The sequence below is a fragment of the Euprymna scolopes genome, chromosome 27 (genome assembly GCF_053919585.1).
Source record: "Euprymna scolopes isolate OS-2025 chromosome 27, ASM5391958v1, whole genome shotgun sequence".
NCBI lineage: Eukaryota > Metazoa > Mollusca > Cephalopoda > Sepiida > Sepiolidae > Euprymna > Euprymna scolopes.
In genome coordinates this window covers 76,445,475-76,462,590 of record NC_136508.1, presented here as the reverse complement: position 1 = coordinate 76,462,590, position 17,116 = coordinate 76,445,475, and positions in this window count along the sequence as shown.

The following is a 17,116-nucleotide window of genomic DNA, read 5'->3' as shown; positions in this document are numbered from 1 at the left end:
TGGTGTGCTGAAAGTTCTTGCTTTAAAACCTTTTTCCTTGATTTAAAAAAAAATTCACGTTTCATTGAAAATTGCCGTCTTGTAACAATTGATTGCCAAGCGGTGTTGCATCTTTTGGATTCTTACGTAGTCCACTGGAAGAGTCCGGCATGAAGTTGCCGATATGAAGTTGTCGAACATTAGGTTGCAAACTGGATAAGTACCAATACAACAGTTGTATACTCTACCACCAGAGGAATGGACCCGCAACAAAGTTAAATTTGTAATCAGTTTTACTAAGAACAAAGTGTAATATCCTTTCTGATACTACATTTTATGATTTTTGTCTTCTGTCACTTTTCTTTATATCTCATTCCAGATGCCTCCCATTTTGGGAGCATGGTTTTCCTCGTACTAAAACCGAATTTATGTCTGGTCTCGTGGGGAGTAAAGTAAATAGCAACATGAAGTCAGTGTAGCATGGGAGGATTTAGCTCCTTCAATGGGATACTCTAGAATATTTATGAAATAACCATGATTAGGTCCGTAAAAATTGAATGTTCGTGGTGCCTCAGGCAATTGCCAATAAATCACCCCATTCTGAAAGTAGAAATAATGTGAAGAAATTTCATTATTTATTTTTACTTTTTTAAAATAAGAAACTGAAAAAGAAAAGACACACTCATTTTTAGCACAGGCTATGCTGAGCGACATATATAATTTGTTTTATTTGTAAAATTTTAACCGTGTGTGGTGCTTTTTTATCGTTATTTTCATATAAATATTGAACACTGAAATATTAAAATTTACACAAGTTGTGGACATTGAATTTGTATGCTGGTCTTCCTGCCTGGTCTTTGTAGGCCCTCAGCTTTGTTCTCACTACTGCCACAACAAGGTGGTGGTCAGATGCCGCGTCTACACTATATATATATATATATATATATATATATATATATATATATATATATATATATATATATATATATATATTAAATATATACTCAATGGCATTTACGCTGTATATTTAAGCTATAGTCTCGCCGTGGTTCACGTTGATCGAATGGTTTGCTCCTTGCTAATGGAACCAAAGATGACTTTATGTCTAGGTTCGAATCTCCCGGCCAGCGTAAATCGTGACTTCTTGCACTGATGATCCCCGAAAGGATGACACACTAGTATCTTCATGTTTTAAAAAATAATTATAGTAATACGTATATCTGCCCCTTTATAAACTAGGTTCATTCCAGACGGCCGAAAGTGATCTTATGATTTTTACATCACGATCTGCGCACGTCGGCTGCAATGATTGAGTTATTAATTTCCACGTAAAATGCCCGACAATAAGAACAGAGTTCTTAAAGCAGGTAACATATTTATTTTTTAATACCTACAGGCCTTAGTGTATCATCATTTCAGAAATCATCAGTGCAGGGAGTGACGATTACCACCAGTCAGGAGACACAATGTTTGTGAGCAGGAACTCATCAGAGTACTCGATTATTAAGAAGCGTAATATTTATTTATAAATGTTTTTTGCTTTACGTACTACAAACCCACATCGGCAGTAGTGTTTCGGTTCGTATTTAAAGTATCTTCCTTTGCTCATCTTGGACGAAAAACGTTAGTCAAGCTAAAACAACTGGAAAGTACGAAAGAAAGAAAACGCTAACGTTATTAAATAACGGTTTATCTTCAAACAGCAACCTTCCCAATCAAGGATATGTCCTCGAGTCTCAGTCAGGTAGAGTCTAACCATTTTGACAACGGTGGCCTTGTACTATCGTGGCGAGTTATGCTTCTGTGCAGTTCTAGGAGACTCACTGTTGCATGCCTTATGTTCTCGTTTTGAGACAGACTTAGTTTATTACTAATTACATTATTCGCCCCAACTGGGTAATACCGAGCATTTTCTAGGAATGAATGATCCCCTCTGTTATCCTAACTATTCTAATCTCTATCTACGGATTTTGTGCCCCCTGTTCCTGCGGTGGAAAATAAAACAAATACCACCTTATCATATACCCTTTAATAGCATCAGTATCTTCTTATTTTTATTTCATTTTTTTAATTTAAAATGTCCACTTAACATACTTAACGAAAGGGAGACGATAATGAATTACTGTGAAAAATCTTTATAGTTATTTATTTCGTTGACGGGGATCGATATTCCAGTGAACAATGCTCGCGTTGTCAATAGTGAGTCATACGGATTAATAATAGGGAGTTCATAAATTAAGTACACACTTAATTTGCAGGGGATGCGAAAGGATTAGAGCTTAAAGGTGCACGCAAGGATTGTTGAAAGAGGAGAGAGTCTAGCTGAGACCCGCAGTAGGAAACCTGCTGTAGTATAGTTCAACCAAATCACGGATAAAACTATTTAAGGTCATTGAAAGTACACACACACACACACACACACACACACAAACACACACACACACGTGTATATCGCTACAATTATATAAATGCAACTTTCTCTGCGTGTGTGCGAGTTCGTTCTTTATAGCCTCCGAAACGGTAGAACAGATTTTCTTTAAAATTTACAGAACTTTGGTGTATAAGTCTTGGAGTGATCTTAGACAAGTTTTACCAGTTTATCAGAATACCCCCGATAATTACCGATAAGCGATATTCGAAAGCGTTATTTTAATTTATTTATCATCGGTAAAGCCATATTTGACATGCCGTCGCTTAGTAACAATGATAGAACAACAAGCAGTGAAAATTCTACTGTGATTAAGTTGATAGCGTGTTTTTTTTTGTTTTTTTTTTTTTGCATGACGTGGTCTGTAGGTTCAAACTCCGCAAATAATTAAAAAAAAATTTTTCATTAACTACAAAGAATTTTATAAGATTTGAAAATTTACCCTTTTTTTTTTGGCATTAGGTGGTCTGTAAGTTCAAACCCCGCAAGTAAATTTCTTAATGTTGTTTTTTTAACTTGAAAGAAGTTTTTGCCTGTCTAGCCGCACTGATGAGCTGTGAAACAGCGAAACAGTACTGTATGTGGATGACTATATATATATATATATATATAAGAACAGTGGGTCCTCTAGAGTGGAATGTGGAATAACATATTTTGGACTAAGTTACTGCATGAAGGCATGTGACGCTTTCTACCGGGTGATTTCACGGATTTCGATGACAATAAAAATATAGGAGTGTGAAATAAGCAGTTGATCAGCATTCAATCTTAGGCAACTTCGGGTCTCCCTGCTAGTATATATATATATATATATATATATATATATATATATATATATATATATATTTCGAACACAAAATTGTAAGAAAATGTGACGGCCTACAGTAGATAACGATTAAAAACACCCACAACTCGAAATGGACTCGATTTGAGTTGTTTTCGTTTTTTTCTTTCTGGATTTAACTGTCATAACGTTATGCATTTTTCTCTTTGAGAAATTTTTGTTTTTTCATGATGAGTCCACAGAGGAAATATCCGGTAATCGCATATAAAATTGGTTGTTCACTCAAGAACGAAACAGATCTGTAAAATACACCGTTAAAAAAGCAAACAATTGTTAAGATAGATCAAATCTGGAATCTAGCAAAATTCTCTCTCTCTCTCTTTCTCTCTCTGTATATATATATATATATATATATACATATATATATATATGTATGTATGTATATATATTTATACACACATACATACATACATACATACATACGTACATACAGGTCCTAGATATGATCTTAAACTATATCCAGTGGTGAGGCGCCTGCTTGCTGGCTTTGGGGAGTGTGGGACCACCCTTTAATTGCCATTGCTCTCAGGTCCACTCTGACCCGGAGTGGTAGTACCTGTAAGGGTCCCAATTATGGGTTAAATAGAAACCGACTTGGAAACAACAAATATATTCTCTTAAATTTTTTTCTTAAATCTTTGGATTCGGCATTAAATAACCTGAAAAGGGTTGATATACCGTAAAACAAAACCAACCAACCAACCACACACACATATATATATATATATATATATATATATATATATATATATATATATATATATATATATACACATAAAAGTCACTTTGTGTGTGTGAATTCCTCCCTCAAATGTTTCGCAACGGCTGAGCGTATATTTTTCAAATGTCACACAAAGGTAATTTATATATATGGCAGCGTTCTTAGATATCCCATCAATTCATAGCCTCGAGCCCCTGGTGGGTATAGGCCATCTACAACTTTGTAGATGCTTTTGTAGCGAGTTCTTTTTACAGGACAAAGGTGCTGGCCCTACGCCCAACCTTCCCAGCAGGTATATACAGCACCTAGCCTTCACAAGTGGTCACCCCTCTGGTACTGGCCAGGCTCAACGTTGCTTAACTTCGGTTATCTGTGTCAACGTGTTTGTGACGCACTGTTCTTACATATGTTTTGTACATAAGTTTATCTGATAAGTATCGAAAATTGAAAAAAAAATCATCTTAAAAATCGTCTGTCTTTCTTATAGATAAAAAGAAGAATATTTACAGGGAAATATTTTACGTTACACCGACCAATGAAATAATAAAATCTCACCAAATCATTTCTTCTTAAAGAACAAATATATTGTCATTTGGAGATATAGATCAGGCGTAGAGCATGATCCCCTGTTCAACCCTAGGCGTACCTTACTATTTATTTTTTATTTTTTTCTTATTAATTAGTTTAATTTACGATAAAACAAGATGTGCCATTTAAAATCACCGCAAATCATTTCTTTGTTTGCAAATTTTTAAACTAAACTTAATTAGAAGTAACTTTTCCAGGGCATTCATCGTCAAACCCAAATATCAGCTGAAGTAATGTTCTAAATAAACACAGACGAAATTCGATGAACGATATTATCATTATTATTATTTTTTTTTTTTTTACGAATTAGTCCACCGGGCAAAGTATCCCTAGTAAATATATAACAATCAATAGAGGATTGATTCTATAATAATACATACGCGGTCTGCATAAATTAAAATATCATATTTAAGCATATTGTACGACTTGGCTACGCCAGGACGTCAGCTAGTATATATATATATATATATATATATATATATATATAGTGTCAATATCAAGAGGCTGTTACGTCGCCCATATAGAATAATCTATACTACCATATTTAATACAATATATAATATCATTGAAAACCAATTTTTAAATGAACAAGTTGAGCATGCATGGTCCATCGTGAGTGCACTTTCAACGAGACATAAAAATTACTAAGTTCAGCATTTGCCAACCTCCATTTAGCCTCCAAAGTCCTAGAGCACGTCAAATGCAGTGCAGTTATAGGCCTTAACATATGTAAATTTGAGTTCTGCACCTTGTAAAAACGGAAATGACTAAGTCCATCATTCACATCCCCCCATTTAGCCCCCAAAGGAACCTCCAGGGGGGCAACCGGAGTTTTCCTGGAAAATCCGTTCTGTTACTTTTTTACTCATATCATGTTTAATGTTTGTGCAAAATTAAAAAAAAAATCCAAGTTGAAGTTATTGAGAAAAACGCCGACAGACGAACGGACAAGGGTAAATTTACAGGTCAACCGTCCTTTTGTCGGTGGACCAAAAAAATTAAAAGGAACAAAATATGTACGTACGTTTCTTGTAATTTATTGTTTTAATAATTAATTATTTAATCATATAAACTATAAGATCATATTATCGTTAGAACTTAGTGTTCAGTGGTCAGTCTGTTTTTATTTTTCTTCTTTAAAAGAGTTCATAGGAAATAACATTATTATATAAAGCAATATACAATCATTATTACAAATATAAATGCAAAAGGTTTCGGACAACTTTCTGAATCTTTTCAGAATTTAATGATATCTATAATTGAGTCATGACTATGATTATGACAAGAGAATATTCTTTTCATTATTATCTATTTTGACTCTCGAGTATATATCAATATATAAGTTAATATCATGTTTTTAAATAGAGTGATATCGTTCTCGATTGATTACCTGTGTCTAGCTGTGTCAGATATATACTCAAAAGTCAAAACAATGATAAAAATATTCTCTTGCCATAGTCCTTATCATTACTTAATTTAAAAAAATATATATATATAGACCAATATCTCATCCTTAGAAATTTGTATTCAATAGTCAGTCCGTAACTTTAATGTTAATGAGAGTACACCCCTCCTGTGAAAATGCTCTATTATTAAGAATTTTTAAACAATAAAAGCGTAGCATACATTTATATATGCACTAGCCTGCTTGCCCGGCGTTGCCTGGGTGTTGAGCAAAAAAAAAAAAAAAAAACATAAAAAGGCAGGCAGGCAGGCTCGCACCCATACTGCGAAGAAGAAAAAGAACGTGAAAAAAAAAACGTGACGTCTTTGCTGTTGCATCCATCCCCAAACCGGTGGCGAAAGTTAAAATTAAGGCTATCGAAAAGACTATCGAAAATATCGGCAAAAAAGCGCCCCCTCCGTGTAGAAAAGTGCCCCGTTGAGAGTAAAGGAAGTAATGTTTTTAGCCAATGTTTTTAATATTTGTCGTCCGAAGGATCGAGGCTGAAAACGATACCAATCTCGTGAAAATCTGTCGCCTCTGTCGAAAGTTTTAGGCAGACATACAAACATACAGGTATACATTCATTTAAACAGGTAGGTGAGATTTATATTATAGACTTAGTGCCCGGCGTTGCCCGAATGTTTGGAGATGTGTGTTGACCAAAAAAAAGAAAAAAAAAGTGCTAGCAGTCAGGCAGGCTCGAACCCGTTACGCAAAGGCGAAAAAAGAAAATGAAAGAAAATCTGCCGTCTTACCGCTACTCCATGACGCGACCGGAAATTCGGAGCGTTAAAATTAGGCAAAATCAATCCAACCAATATGATGGCTTGCAAAAATGTAGAAAACTTCCCAGTTTAAGGTGAAGGTGTTATAATTTTAACCAACTGTTCGATATTTGTTGTCCGAGACGTCAAGCTTCAAAATGATACAGATCTCGTGAAAATCCGTCGCCTCTGTCAAATTTTTTAGGCAGCCATACATACATACATACATACATACATTTAATCAGACAGGTGAGATTTATGCTATAGACTAGGCTGTAATTGTAGGCAGGCAGGCAGGCAGGCAGGCTCGAACCCGTACCGCGAAGGAGGCAAAGAATGTGAAAAAAATACCTGACGTCTTTTGTGTTGCGCCCATCGCCAACCCGAAAGTGATGTAGGTTTAAATTAAGGCTAGGCAATCGAAAAGAGGGGATGATTTTTGAAGAAAATTGCCCAGTTGAGGATGAAGGAGTTAATGTTTTTAGCCAATTTTCCGATATTTGTCGTCCAAAGAGTCGAGCTTTCAAACGATACTGATCTCGTGTCAATCCGTCGCCTCTGGCGAAAGTTTTACGCAGACCGACATACATACATACATACATACATACATTTAAACAGACAGGTAAGATTTATATTATAAATCACAGACGACAAGAAGACCATCGGTATCGTCGGGTTTAAAACTAAACAAAAGCGATATCTAAATGTCTCATTTACCCGACTCTCTTTAACCTTTGTTGCCAGGAACTGTAGTTATCCGTCTTAAAATTCTTCATTATCTACAACTCATCAATGTGGCTAGCCATAGCGAATCTACTTACACTTAGATTCGAAACGAGAACGGCTGGTCCTTATGTATTTTTACATGGGGGTCACCACGTATCAAAGCTCAAAGGCAACTCAAGGATAAAGGTTAATGAGTGAACCCTAGTCACTGAGACAACAGCGTATAAATAGTTAGTGGCGGACATGTGGTCGAAATGGAATATTTAAATGGCAGCTCAAAAAGAACTTGTTTACATTGGACTTGAAGACCATCATATTTTAGTCAGCTAGAAAGCAGGCAAGCGGAAGAAAGTTCCACAGGCGGGCTGTTCTATGGAAAGAAACTTTGTCTATGGAATTTGTGTTTTGATTTACGTATAGATAGAGAGTAGGGGAAAGTATTGATTATCTTTCTAGCTAGACAAGTGTTTTGTGAAAGTTTGGCAAGAGGGGACCATAGATTGAAGGTTAGACAAACACTTAGCATGAAAAATTACGATAGAGCAGAGACAGGCTTGTAACGTCTCTTCTGTGGGAGAAAGGTTGCAGGGAAGAACAAGAGAATCTCCCTATTTGGATGGGAATTACATGCAAATTTAATATAACAAGAACATAGAGCCAAATATATATATATATATTCTTGATTTAGGATGAAGACGGATTAAGATATTTATGAGAGCGTGATAGGTGTCGAGGCTCAAGAAAGATATAAAACAAAATTATAAAAAAAAAAATCACTATTGAATGAGATATGTTTGAAAAATATTCCTGGAAATAAATCTATGAAATATTTTGGTCTCTGAAAAAAAAAAAAAAAAAGAAAAAAAATTGTCAGAACAAGTGTCTCTTCTACTGTTCATATTTGTTCTTTTTTTTTTTTCGTTTAAACCTCAAACTTTTGTCTGCTATCTGAATGACATCTGCAGACCCCAAATAATCTCTTTGTCGATGGACGTAAAACATTTCGGCTATTTCTAGTTATTTCTTCCAAACAACTTCGAATTGCATTATGAATTTAAAACCGCTCTGTTAAACCATTTACACATTCTTACTTGGGTAACGCTATCTCTTTCACTTAAACCCCCTCTAATTAGTTCTCGCGCGAAAGAGCAGGACACAAAATGTTTTAAATAATAATAATGATAATAGTATAACAATAACAAAGACTTTCGCTGGCGAGCACTACTATTGAGCGTAACCAGTTATACAGTCATTTTGAAATTTTTCATCTCTACTTTTCTCGTTATCTACTGACTATTTTTAATGAAACCTACATGAAATATGTTCCTTATTAAATTGTAAAGATTTTCTATTCTGAAAAAAGTTTTAAAAAATTAATCTAAAATGTTATTTAAAAGTTTCCGTTAAAAAATTTCCGAATTTCTCATTATTCAGACATGTATGACAAAGAGGGAGTTGCAAAAAATGAGTTGTGGTGTGAGGAGAAATAAAAACTGAAACAGAGAAAATATTCAGCCCTGTAATAATACAAAGAGAGGGGTTGCAAAAATGAGATGTGGTGTGAGGAGAAATACACACTGAAATAGAGAGTAGGAGAGTTTTTATAAGTACATGCAAAACCACAATCATTGTTTTAAAATCCAACTTAATAAATTAAATAAAATATAATCTTAAAAAGATACGATACAAGTTAGAAAAGCATTTCATCCAATGCATGAAAATTGTTAAACAAAATGATTTAACTATAGTCTTTAAAAATAAAGGTACAAGATTCAAATTGAAATTTATTTATCTTCAAAGTGCACGTTTATACATTTTACAAAGTAAGGTATTACATTTTTATACCTTACTTTGTAAAATGTATAAAAGTGTACTTTGAAGATAAATAAATTTCAAATTGAATCTTGTACCTTTATTTTTAAAGCCTATAGTAAAAGCATTTTGTTTAACAATTTTCATGCCTTGGATGAAATGCTTTTCTAAATTATATATATATATATATATATATATATATATAAATAAATAAATATATATATATATATGCATATGTGTGTGGGGGGTCTGTTTGTGTGCGTGCACGTGGGTAATAAAACAGAAGTAATATAAACTGCAATATATGTATATATATATAATTTTATATTTCATATATTATATGATATAAAAAAATAATAATATAATATATTTTTCTTAGTTTGTCTGTCCTTCTGGTGTTGGTTTCTTCCACATGTTCTCTGAAACTACTAAGCCGATTTGACTGAGATTTATATAAAACTTTTGGTATAGGATAGAGCAAAATGCCCACCAGACGGTTACCATCATAATTATATTAGGGTAGCCGTTCTATGCAAAGTATGGCATTAATATGGAGTGGTTAGGATGAGAATTGAATGCAAAAATGAACATACCTGTAACCATATTCAACCATTAATTTGGCATGAAACAACCATTCTTAGGCAGTGACCTTTGCCCATTTTAACGAACTTGCAAGTCTATTATATACATGTTTCTATTATTATATCTAACTGTATTTTAACTATATTTATAAATATAAATATAACTATATATATATAAATATATACACATATATATGTAATTATTATCATTTTTAATACTTACAGACACTAGTATTATATATATATATATTTATATATATATATATGTATCTTTTATAATATAAAGCTGAATATCTGTGTGTGTATGCGTGTGTGTGTGTCTGTTCACGAATAGGCTCCTATATGGTTGACTATTTTAAAAAACTGATTACATATAATGATAGAAGATGTATCGAGACATAGAAATGGGTATGTTTGATCTGGCAGAACGCTGGTTCATAAAAATTGTGGGGTCTGCGTTCGCGCCTGGTCCACAAAGTATGGAAATAAAAAAATTAAAAATTTAAAAAAAAAAGTTTACAAGTGTTTTGGATATAGATGTACATAAAATACTTTGATAAGTATGGTTTAACATAAATAGGTATGGTATAATACAATTGTGAGGTCTGCGTTCGCGCCTGGCCTCCATAGAATGGAAATAGGCACAAACTTTAATACAGACTTTTCCTATCTATCTGCGTAAGTATACTTTGATAATTATGTTTCTGTTTGAAGAAATATGGTATGATAAAATTCTGGGGTGTTCGTTCGCACCTGACTTCCTAGAATGGAAATATGTCACAAAGGATGGAAATATGTCACAAAGTTGAACAAGTTTTTTTTTAATATAGACCCACAAAATATTGTGATAAGTGGTTCAGTGTGAACAGGTATTGTATAATAAATTATGGGGATTATCTATTTTATTTTTACTTTCATCATATTTTGCTTTTTTTTTTATATCCCCAAATTCGAAGCTATCTCTTTACAACCCTTCCTTTTCATAACTTATCATACTTTCATAAATGAGAGTCCATTTTCTGTAGGTTGTTTTTGAACCCAGTCAACGACGGGTACTTTTTCTAGTATATATATATATATATATATATATATATATATATATATATATATATATATATATATATATATATCCAAAGAAAGTGAGAGAGAAAAGGGGCGATAGGGGTAAACTTGTCTGGCAATGAAAAATGTCTTGAAATAAAGACTTATTGTCCTTTTCTTAAGGCCACCAAAAACGATTGAATATTTCTGCCGAAAGAGTTTCCATTTTGGGACATCGCCCGATTCCGCTGGCTGATCGATTTAACCTTACGTTTATCAAGCCACTTCATCTGTCCGTTGCATCTACGGCGAGACGCGTTCGTCGCTAAAATGAACGACGCGGCTGTCATTCAACAGTGGCATCTACTATAATCTCAATCGTTTTATCCTTTCTACATAACATTATATACCCTTTTTACATAACATATATATGCTTACTCTCACACACACGCACACAAACGCACACAAACGCGCGCACACACACACACACACACACACACACACACACACACACACACACACATATATATATATATTTATTGTGTTTGATATATGGAAAAATGATATTATAACTAATACAGTAGAACCTCGAGATACGGTTTCCCTAGGATACTTTTTTTCATGTTACGATGTAGAATACGACACATTTCGGCCCCTGGTTACGTTATTAGCCCCACTTTACGGTGTTATTTATAATGTTCTTTGATTATATACATGTGTATTATACACTGTACTTTATTTTGTTATTAATTCTTTATGCCGTATCTCGTGGTTATACTGTATAGACTTAAATAACGAAAAATAAGCCTTATAAGGATATATTTATAAGGATTATCATTAGTTTTGTTTTTGTTGATAAATGAGTCTAGCTTCAAAAAAAAGCACATACGGGATGGTTCAAAAAGCATCATATTTTCTTTTTGATCTCAATATTTTTCCTTGAAACTATTTTTGAAAGTTTTGACCACATTTTAGTTGAATAATGAGATTGTATCCTTCGAATCAAATTGAAATTAAAACCTTATTCATAATTCCCAAAACACATACTCAAATCATTCGCTGACATTTAAGCTGATGACACAACCATCTATGGCAACACATCAAAGGCTGTAAATGAGAAAGTTCTCTCTGATTCTCTCTCCTCTGATCTCGAGCGCGTAGTACAGTGTGGGAAGAGGTGGCTGGTTACTTTTAATGCATCAAAAACTAGGCTCCTATCTTTACATCATCAACGCTCTGATCCCCATCTGGCATCAATTGAAATGGATGGCTCTCGACTAGGGGAAGCTCCATGCTTTGATAAGCTTCTGGGCTTGACCTTTACTCCTGACCTGAAATGGAACACGTACATCATGCTAAGGTCGCTGGAAAAATGGTAGGATCTTTCTACCGCTCCAGAAAATATCTCATTGCTGATGCAATTCTCTATCTGTATAAAAGCTAAGTACGTCCAAGGATGGAGTACTGCTACCACATCTGGGCAGGAGCTGCTAAAAACACTCTATCCTGCCTTGACAGAGTACAAAATAGGCTTCGTGGCTTAGTGGGGGATGCCCTTTTCTCTTCCCTGCAATCTCTCTCCCACAGGAGAGACGTTGCGAGCCTGTCTTTGTTTTATCGTTACTTTCATGGAAGGTGCTCCTTTGAACTCCAATCCCTGGTCTCTCCTCGCTGATCTTTCACGAAAAACACCCGTCTAGATGAAACCACTGTCAGTAAATTTCCTCACTCTTTATCTGTGCCTAAAGCAAAACGTAGATTCCATGAACAAAGCTTCTTTCTTAGAAGTGCATGCCTGTGGAACTCTGTTCCGTCTGCCTGTTTCCCACCTGACTACAACTTGGATGTCTTCAAGTCCAACATAAACAGATTCCTGATGAACCGCCCCCCCTTAAGTCCACACTTTATCAAATCTCAACATTAACGTACTGTACATGCAATAACCCTTATACCCGAGTGGCTTCTGGGACTTGATAAGTGGCGACCACCTTGTAAAAAAAAATTTTTATGCCTATGTTTTTGTCTTTCTGTCTTTCTCTTTTTGTTCAAAATGTATTCCCTCTAGTAGATAGTTCTCTCATGAGTTTTTAGACGGGGAAAAAGATGCCAAATGGTGCAAATTAAAAAAAAAATGTAATTTGGCAGGCGTGAGTCGGTTTAAAGTATGTTTACACGTTAAAGTCGGTTTGTTTATACTATTTTTTCATCCATCTGACGATAGCTGAACGGTAACGACGGAGGCCTGAACACCAGAAGTTTTGGTTTCGATTTTAACTGATGGCATGCAAGTCATGTTTTTTTTTAAACTTTTGAATTCACTTCTATATATTCTGTACAATATAATAATTCATGAATATTGGCTCTATAACAATACATACATTTTCATGCATTTAAATGTTATATTTAAGCGTATTTCACGACCAGGCAACGTCGTGCGCCTTGCTAGTAGTTAAGTGTCTGTCCGGCCACCTCATTCACGGATAACTGCTGTAATTCAAAAATTGAAATTGTGGATAACTTGTCTTATCTTGCGAGCTGGTGTGTTTCTGATGTCTCTTTTATATTGTCTTTCAAATCTACCTGGGTCTACAATTTGTTGTCAGAGATCCTTTTCTTGTGTAAGCACACGGGCTTATGCCAGGAAATTAGTGTTAAAAGAATCTCCTATGCCATTCAGTCTACACCACAAGAAAAATTATGAAAAAATTATAGAACGTAACTTTTGAATAAAAAGAAAACAGTATACGGTTCCGTTTTTTAACAGCCATATACATGTATATAACGAACTTATATATATTAGTATGCGTCGAAAGAATTGTTTGGCATCATTATTAATTAAAAATGATTTTCAATGAATTAAGGCGTTTTCCTCTCTGCATTTTAAGCGGTTAGCATTATATATATATAAATATATATATATATATATATATATATATATATGTATGTGTATGTATATATATATATATATATACCTATTTACTATGCCTCCCCACGGGACAGAGTTAGACACCAGGGTCGCTTTTTAACGTGGAGAAAAGGTACAAAAATAAAAATTGTCTCAGTCGTGAAGGATTTCTCCTCCACTGAAAGAGAACAAGAAATAGAAGCGCAGCATCTGAAGAACAGATACTACACTTGGTATCTTGACCAAAAGGCCAAGGAGGTATTGAGCTATTTAAAGATCTTTGTCTTTTTCAAAATTATCTATCTATCTATCTATCTATCTACCTATATATATATATATATATATATATATATATATATATATATATATATATATATATATATATATATATATATATATACTAGCAGGATACCTGATGTTGTCCGGGACTGAATAAGTATCAGCCCTCTCAAACTTTTATTTTCATCGAAATGGATCGAATCACCACTTTTTAAAAATGAAATTGATTGATTGCCAACACTAGTAAATTACTCCTCCTCCCCGCAATGTACAAGAAGGAAACTTTATATGCCTCACTGCAGTGACTTAATCCACAGTACGTTGTAGTCTACATTGCACTGTAGATAATCTTATTTTGATTTTATAAATAATCCGTAAATAATAGCTTCGCATAAAGTCAAGAATCATAATTCAATTGTGCTCTAAACAGAAACCTTCATTTCGAACGCGCCCCTGTCTTATCAAAGATCTACTGTTGATTTTATTAAAATATTTTTACATAATCACTTGAATTAAGGTTAAACGTAGAAATGTCAAGTATCATGGTTCAATTGTGCTCTAAAAAGAAATAATGATTTGAAACGCGCCCCAGTCTTATAAAAGAATCTACAGTTGACTTAATAGGATTGGCGTTTCTGCTTGGACGTTGATAAAATTTCCAAATCCACTTGTGATGTTGGGTTGTATGACATTTTTCATTTTGGTCAAAATCGGACTTTATTCTTTAATCGGATTTTTTAAATATTCGATTTTCGACATTAATGGACACATTCCAATACAACACCTATCTGAGAACACCTCCAGACACGTCAAGAACATCCGTCTGAAGTTAAAAAGATCGGCCTAGCCGTATCCGAGTCCGTATTCTTTCGATCTGTACCACGATTACGTTTACACGAGAACAGTACAGTCTATCTATCTATCTATCTATCTATCTATCTATCTATCTATCTATCTATCTACACCCCCCCCCACACACACACACCCACACACACACACACACACACACACATATATATATATATATATATATATAAGTGCCTAAAGGAATTTTGATCTACAGTCTTGAAATTTGGTATATAGGGTAATCGGACATGTTGAAAACTTATCATCGAAATCGGTGAAATCGCCCATTTTTTCAATTACATCAATTGAGTGCTTGCTCTAGTTGTTGAAAGCTCACATGCCTCTCACTATGACTTATTTCACCATGCATTGTAGTCTACATTGCACCGTAGAGAACCTACTGTTCATTTTCTAATATTATTTCTATATATAATGGCTTGCATTGAAGTTTTACAAGTCAAGTATCATGCTCGTATTGTGTTTTAAACAGGAACATTCATTTCCAACGCGTCCTTGTCATATCAAAGAACCTACTGTTGATTTTATATGTGAGACCTTTCGACTTGTGTGGTTAGTAAATTTCTCAAATGAGCTTGTGATGTTAGGCTTTCTAACTTGTTAACTTCGGTTCAAATCGCCTGCTACTTCGCTCATCAGATTAGTTCGAGTATCACTTATCGATACTAATCGAACACATTTCGATACAAACCCTATATAAGATAACTGCCAGGCACATGACGTTTCTTCGCGCTAAATAAAAAAACAAATCGGCCAAGCCGTTTTCGAATTCATTGGGAACGAACTCAAAGACACACAAACAAAGCTTCTTTCATATAATAGTGTATATATATATATATATATATATATATATATATATATATATATATATATATATATATAGTTTGAAGTAGTGAAGTGAAGTAGATTACAGGTTCCTAGTCTTATAGAAAACTAGAAGGAAATATTTATATAAGATAATCCCAGCCAAATAAAATTGTTCAATATACCAGATAGAGCAAATTGATTCCAATTTATATGTTAAAATTTCATTTAAAAGGATCAATTTTCAAATAAAATTCCAAATTTATTGCTTGAATCAAGAATACAAAGTTTAAATTAATGTCCTTAGCCCATGAGTTTTCAATGTAAGCACACCTCAGAGGAAAATTTCTAGCAAAATACTAATATTGGTTAACCATAATTTTGCTAAGTTGCACATGCAAAGAAAAAAATATTAAAAAGGAAATGTCTTTAAGTGACATAGATAAAGTGAATGAATGCAGAATGTAAAGAAAAGATATGATGAATGGTATCCAAATGCAGAATTAATCCTCAAAAAAATTGAAGATCAATAATGCGTGAAGGTTGGTGAAATGTTAGTAAAAATTGAGACGTAAATATTTTTTAAATAAATTTTTTCCATATGGTTTCGTATTTCGTTTCAGGTTTAGTGACGCTCATTGCGTTTTATAATTAGGCACACTGAGTCCACTTCCGGCGTCCTAACTGTAAATACTAAATTTTTAGACTTAACCTGTACACGTATATTATCTCTTACGACAAGGAAAAGCCAAATATCCGTAAATGATAAAAAAATAAGAAAAATTGACAGAAGGATAACTGAACAATTTTTAGACGGTTTAATGGAGATCATTTTTCATATATTGTTAGATCATTGAGTCTCAAGCAGGTGCGAATCTGACAATATTGCTAGCACTATTTCCATTAATGTTCGGTTAATTTTTTCAGCTTCCTCATTTTTCATTAGTGTTTTATTATATTTTATTATTGCCAAAAGCAATAATAAAATATAAAATAAAATATAGTTGTTACATATTTATAATTTGTATTAGATATTTATTAAAAAAAACGAAGAATAATGAAAAAAAAAAACTTTGATTCTAAGCGGATGTCTATTTAAAACTGCTATTGTTACCAGCGCTTGCTTCTAAATGAAGTGTGAATTAAAAATTAAAAAAAAAATTAAAGTTTGTATTCATACTGAGCGCTTATTTAAGAATAAATAATAAAGGGGAGGAGAAAGTTAAGCAAGACAGGGGAAGAGGAGGACAAATAACATGGAGCGGGTGTTACCATAAATGGGTCAAGGATGAGTATATTCGAAAGAAAGAAGGAAAAAAACGCTTTCAAAGCA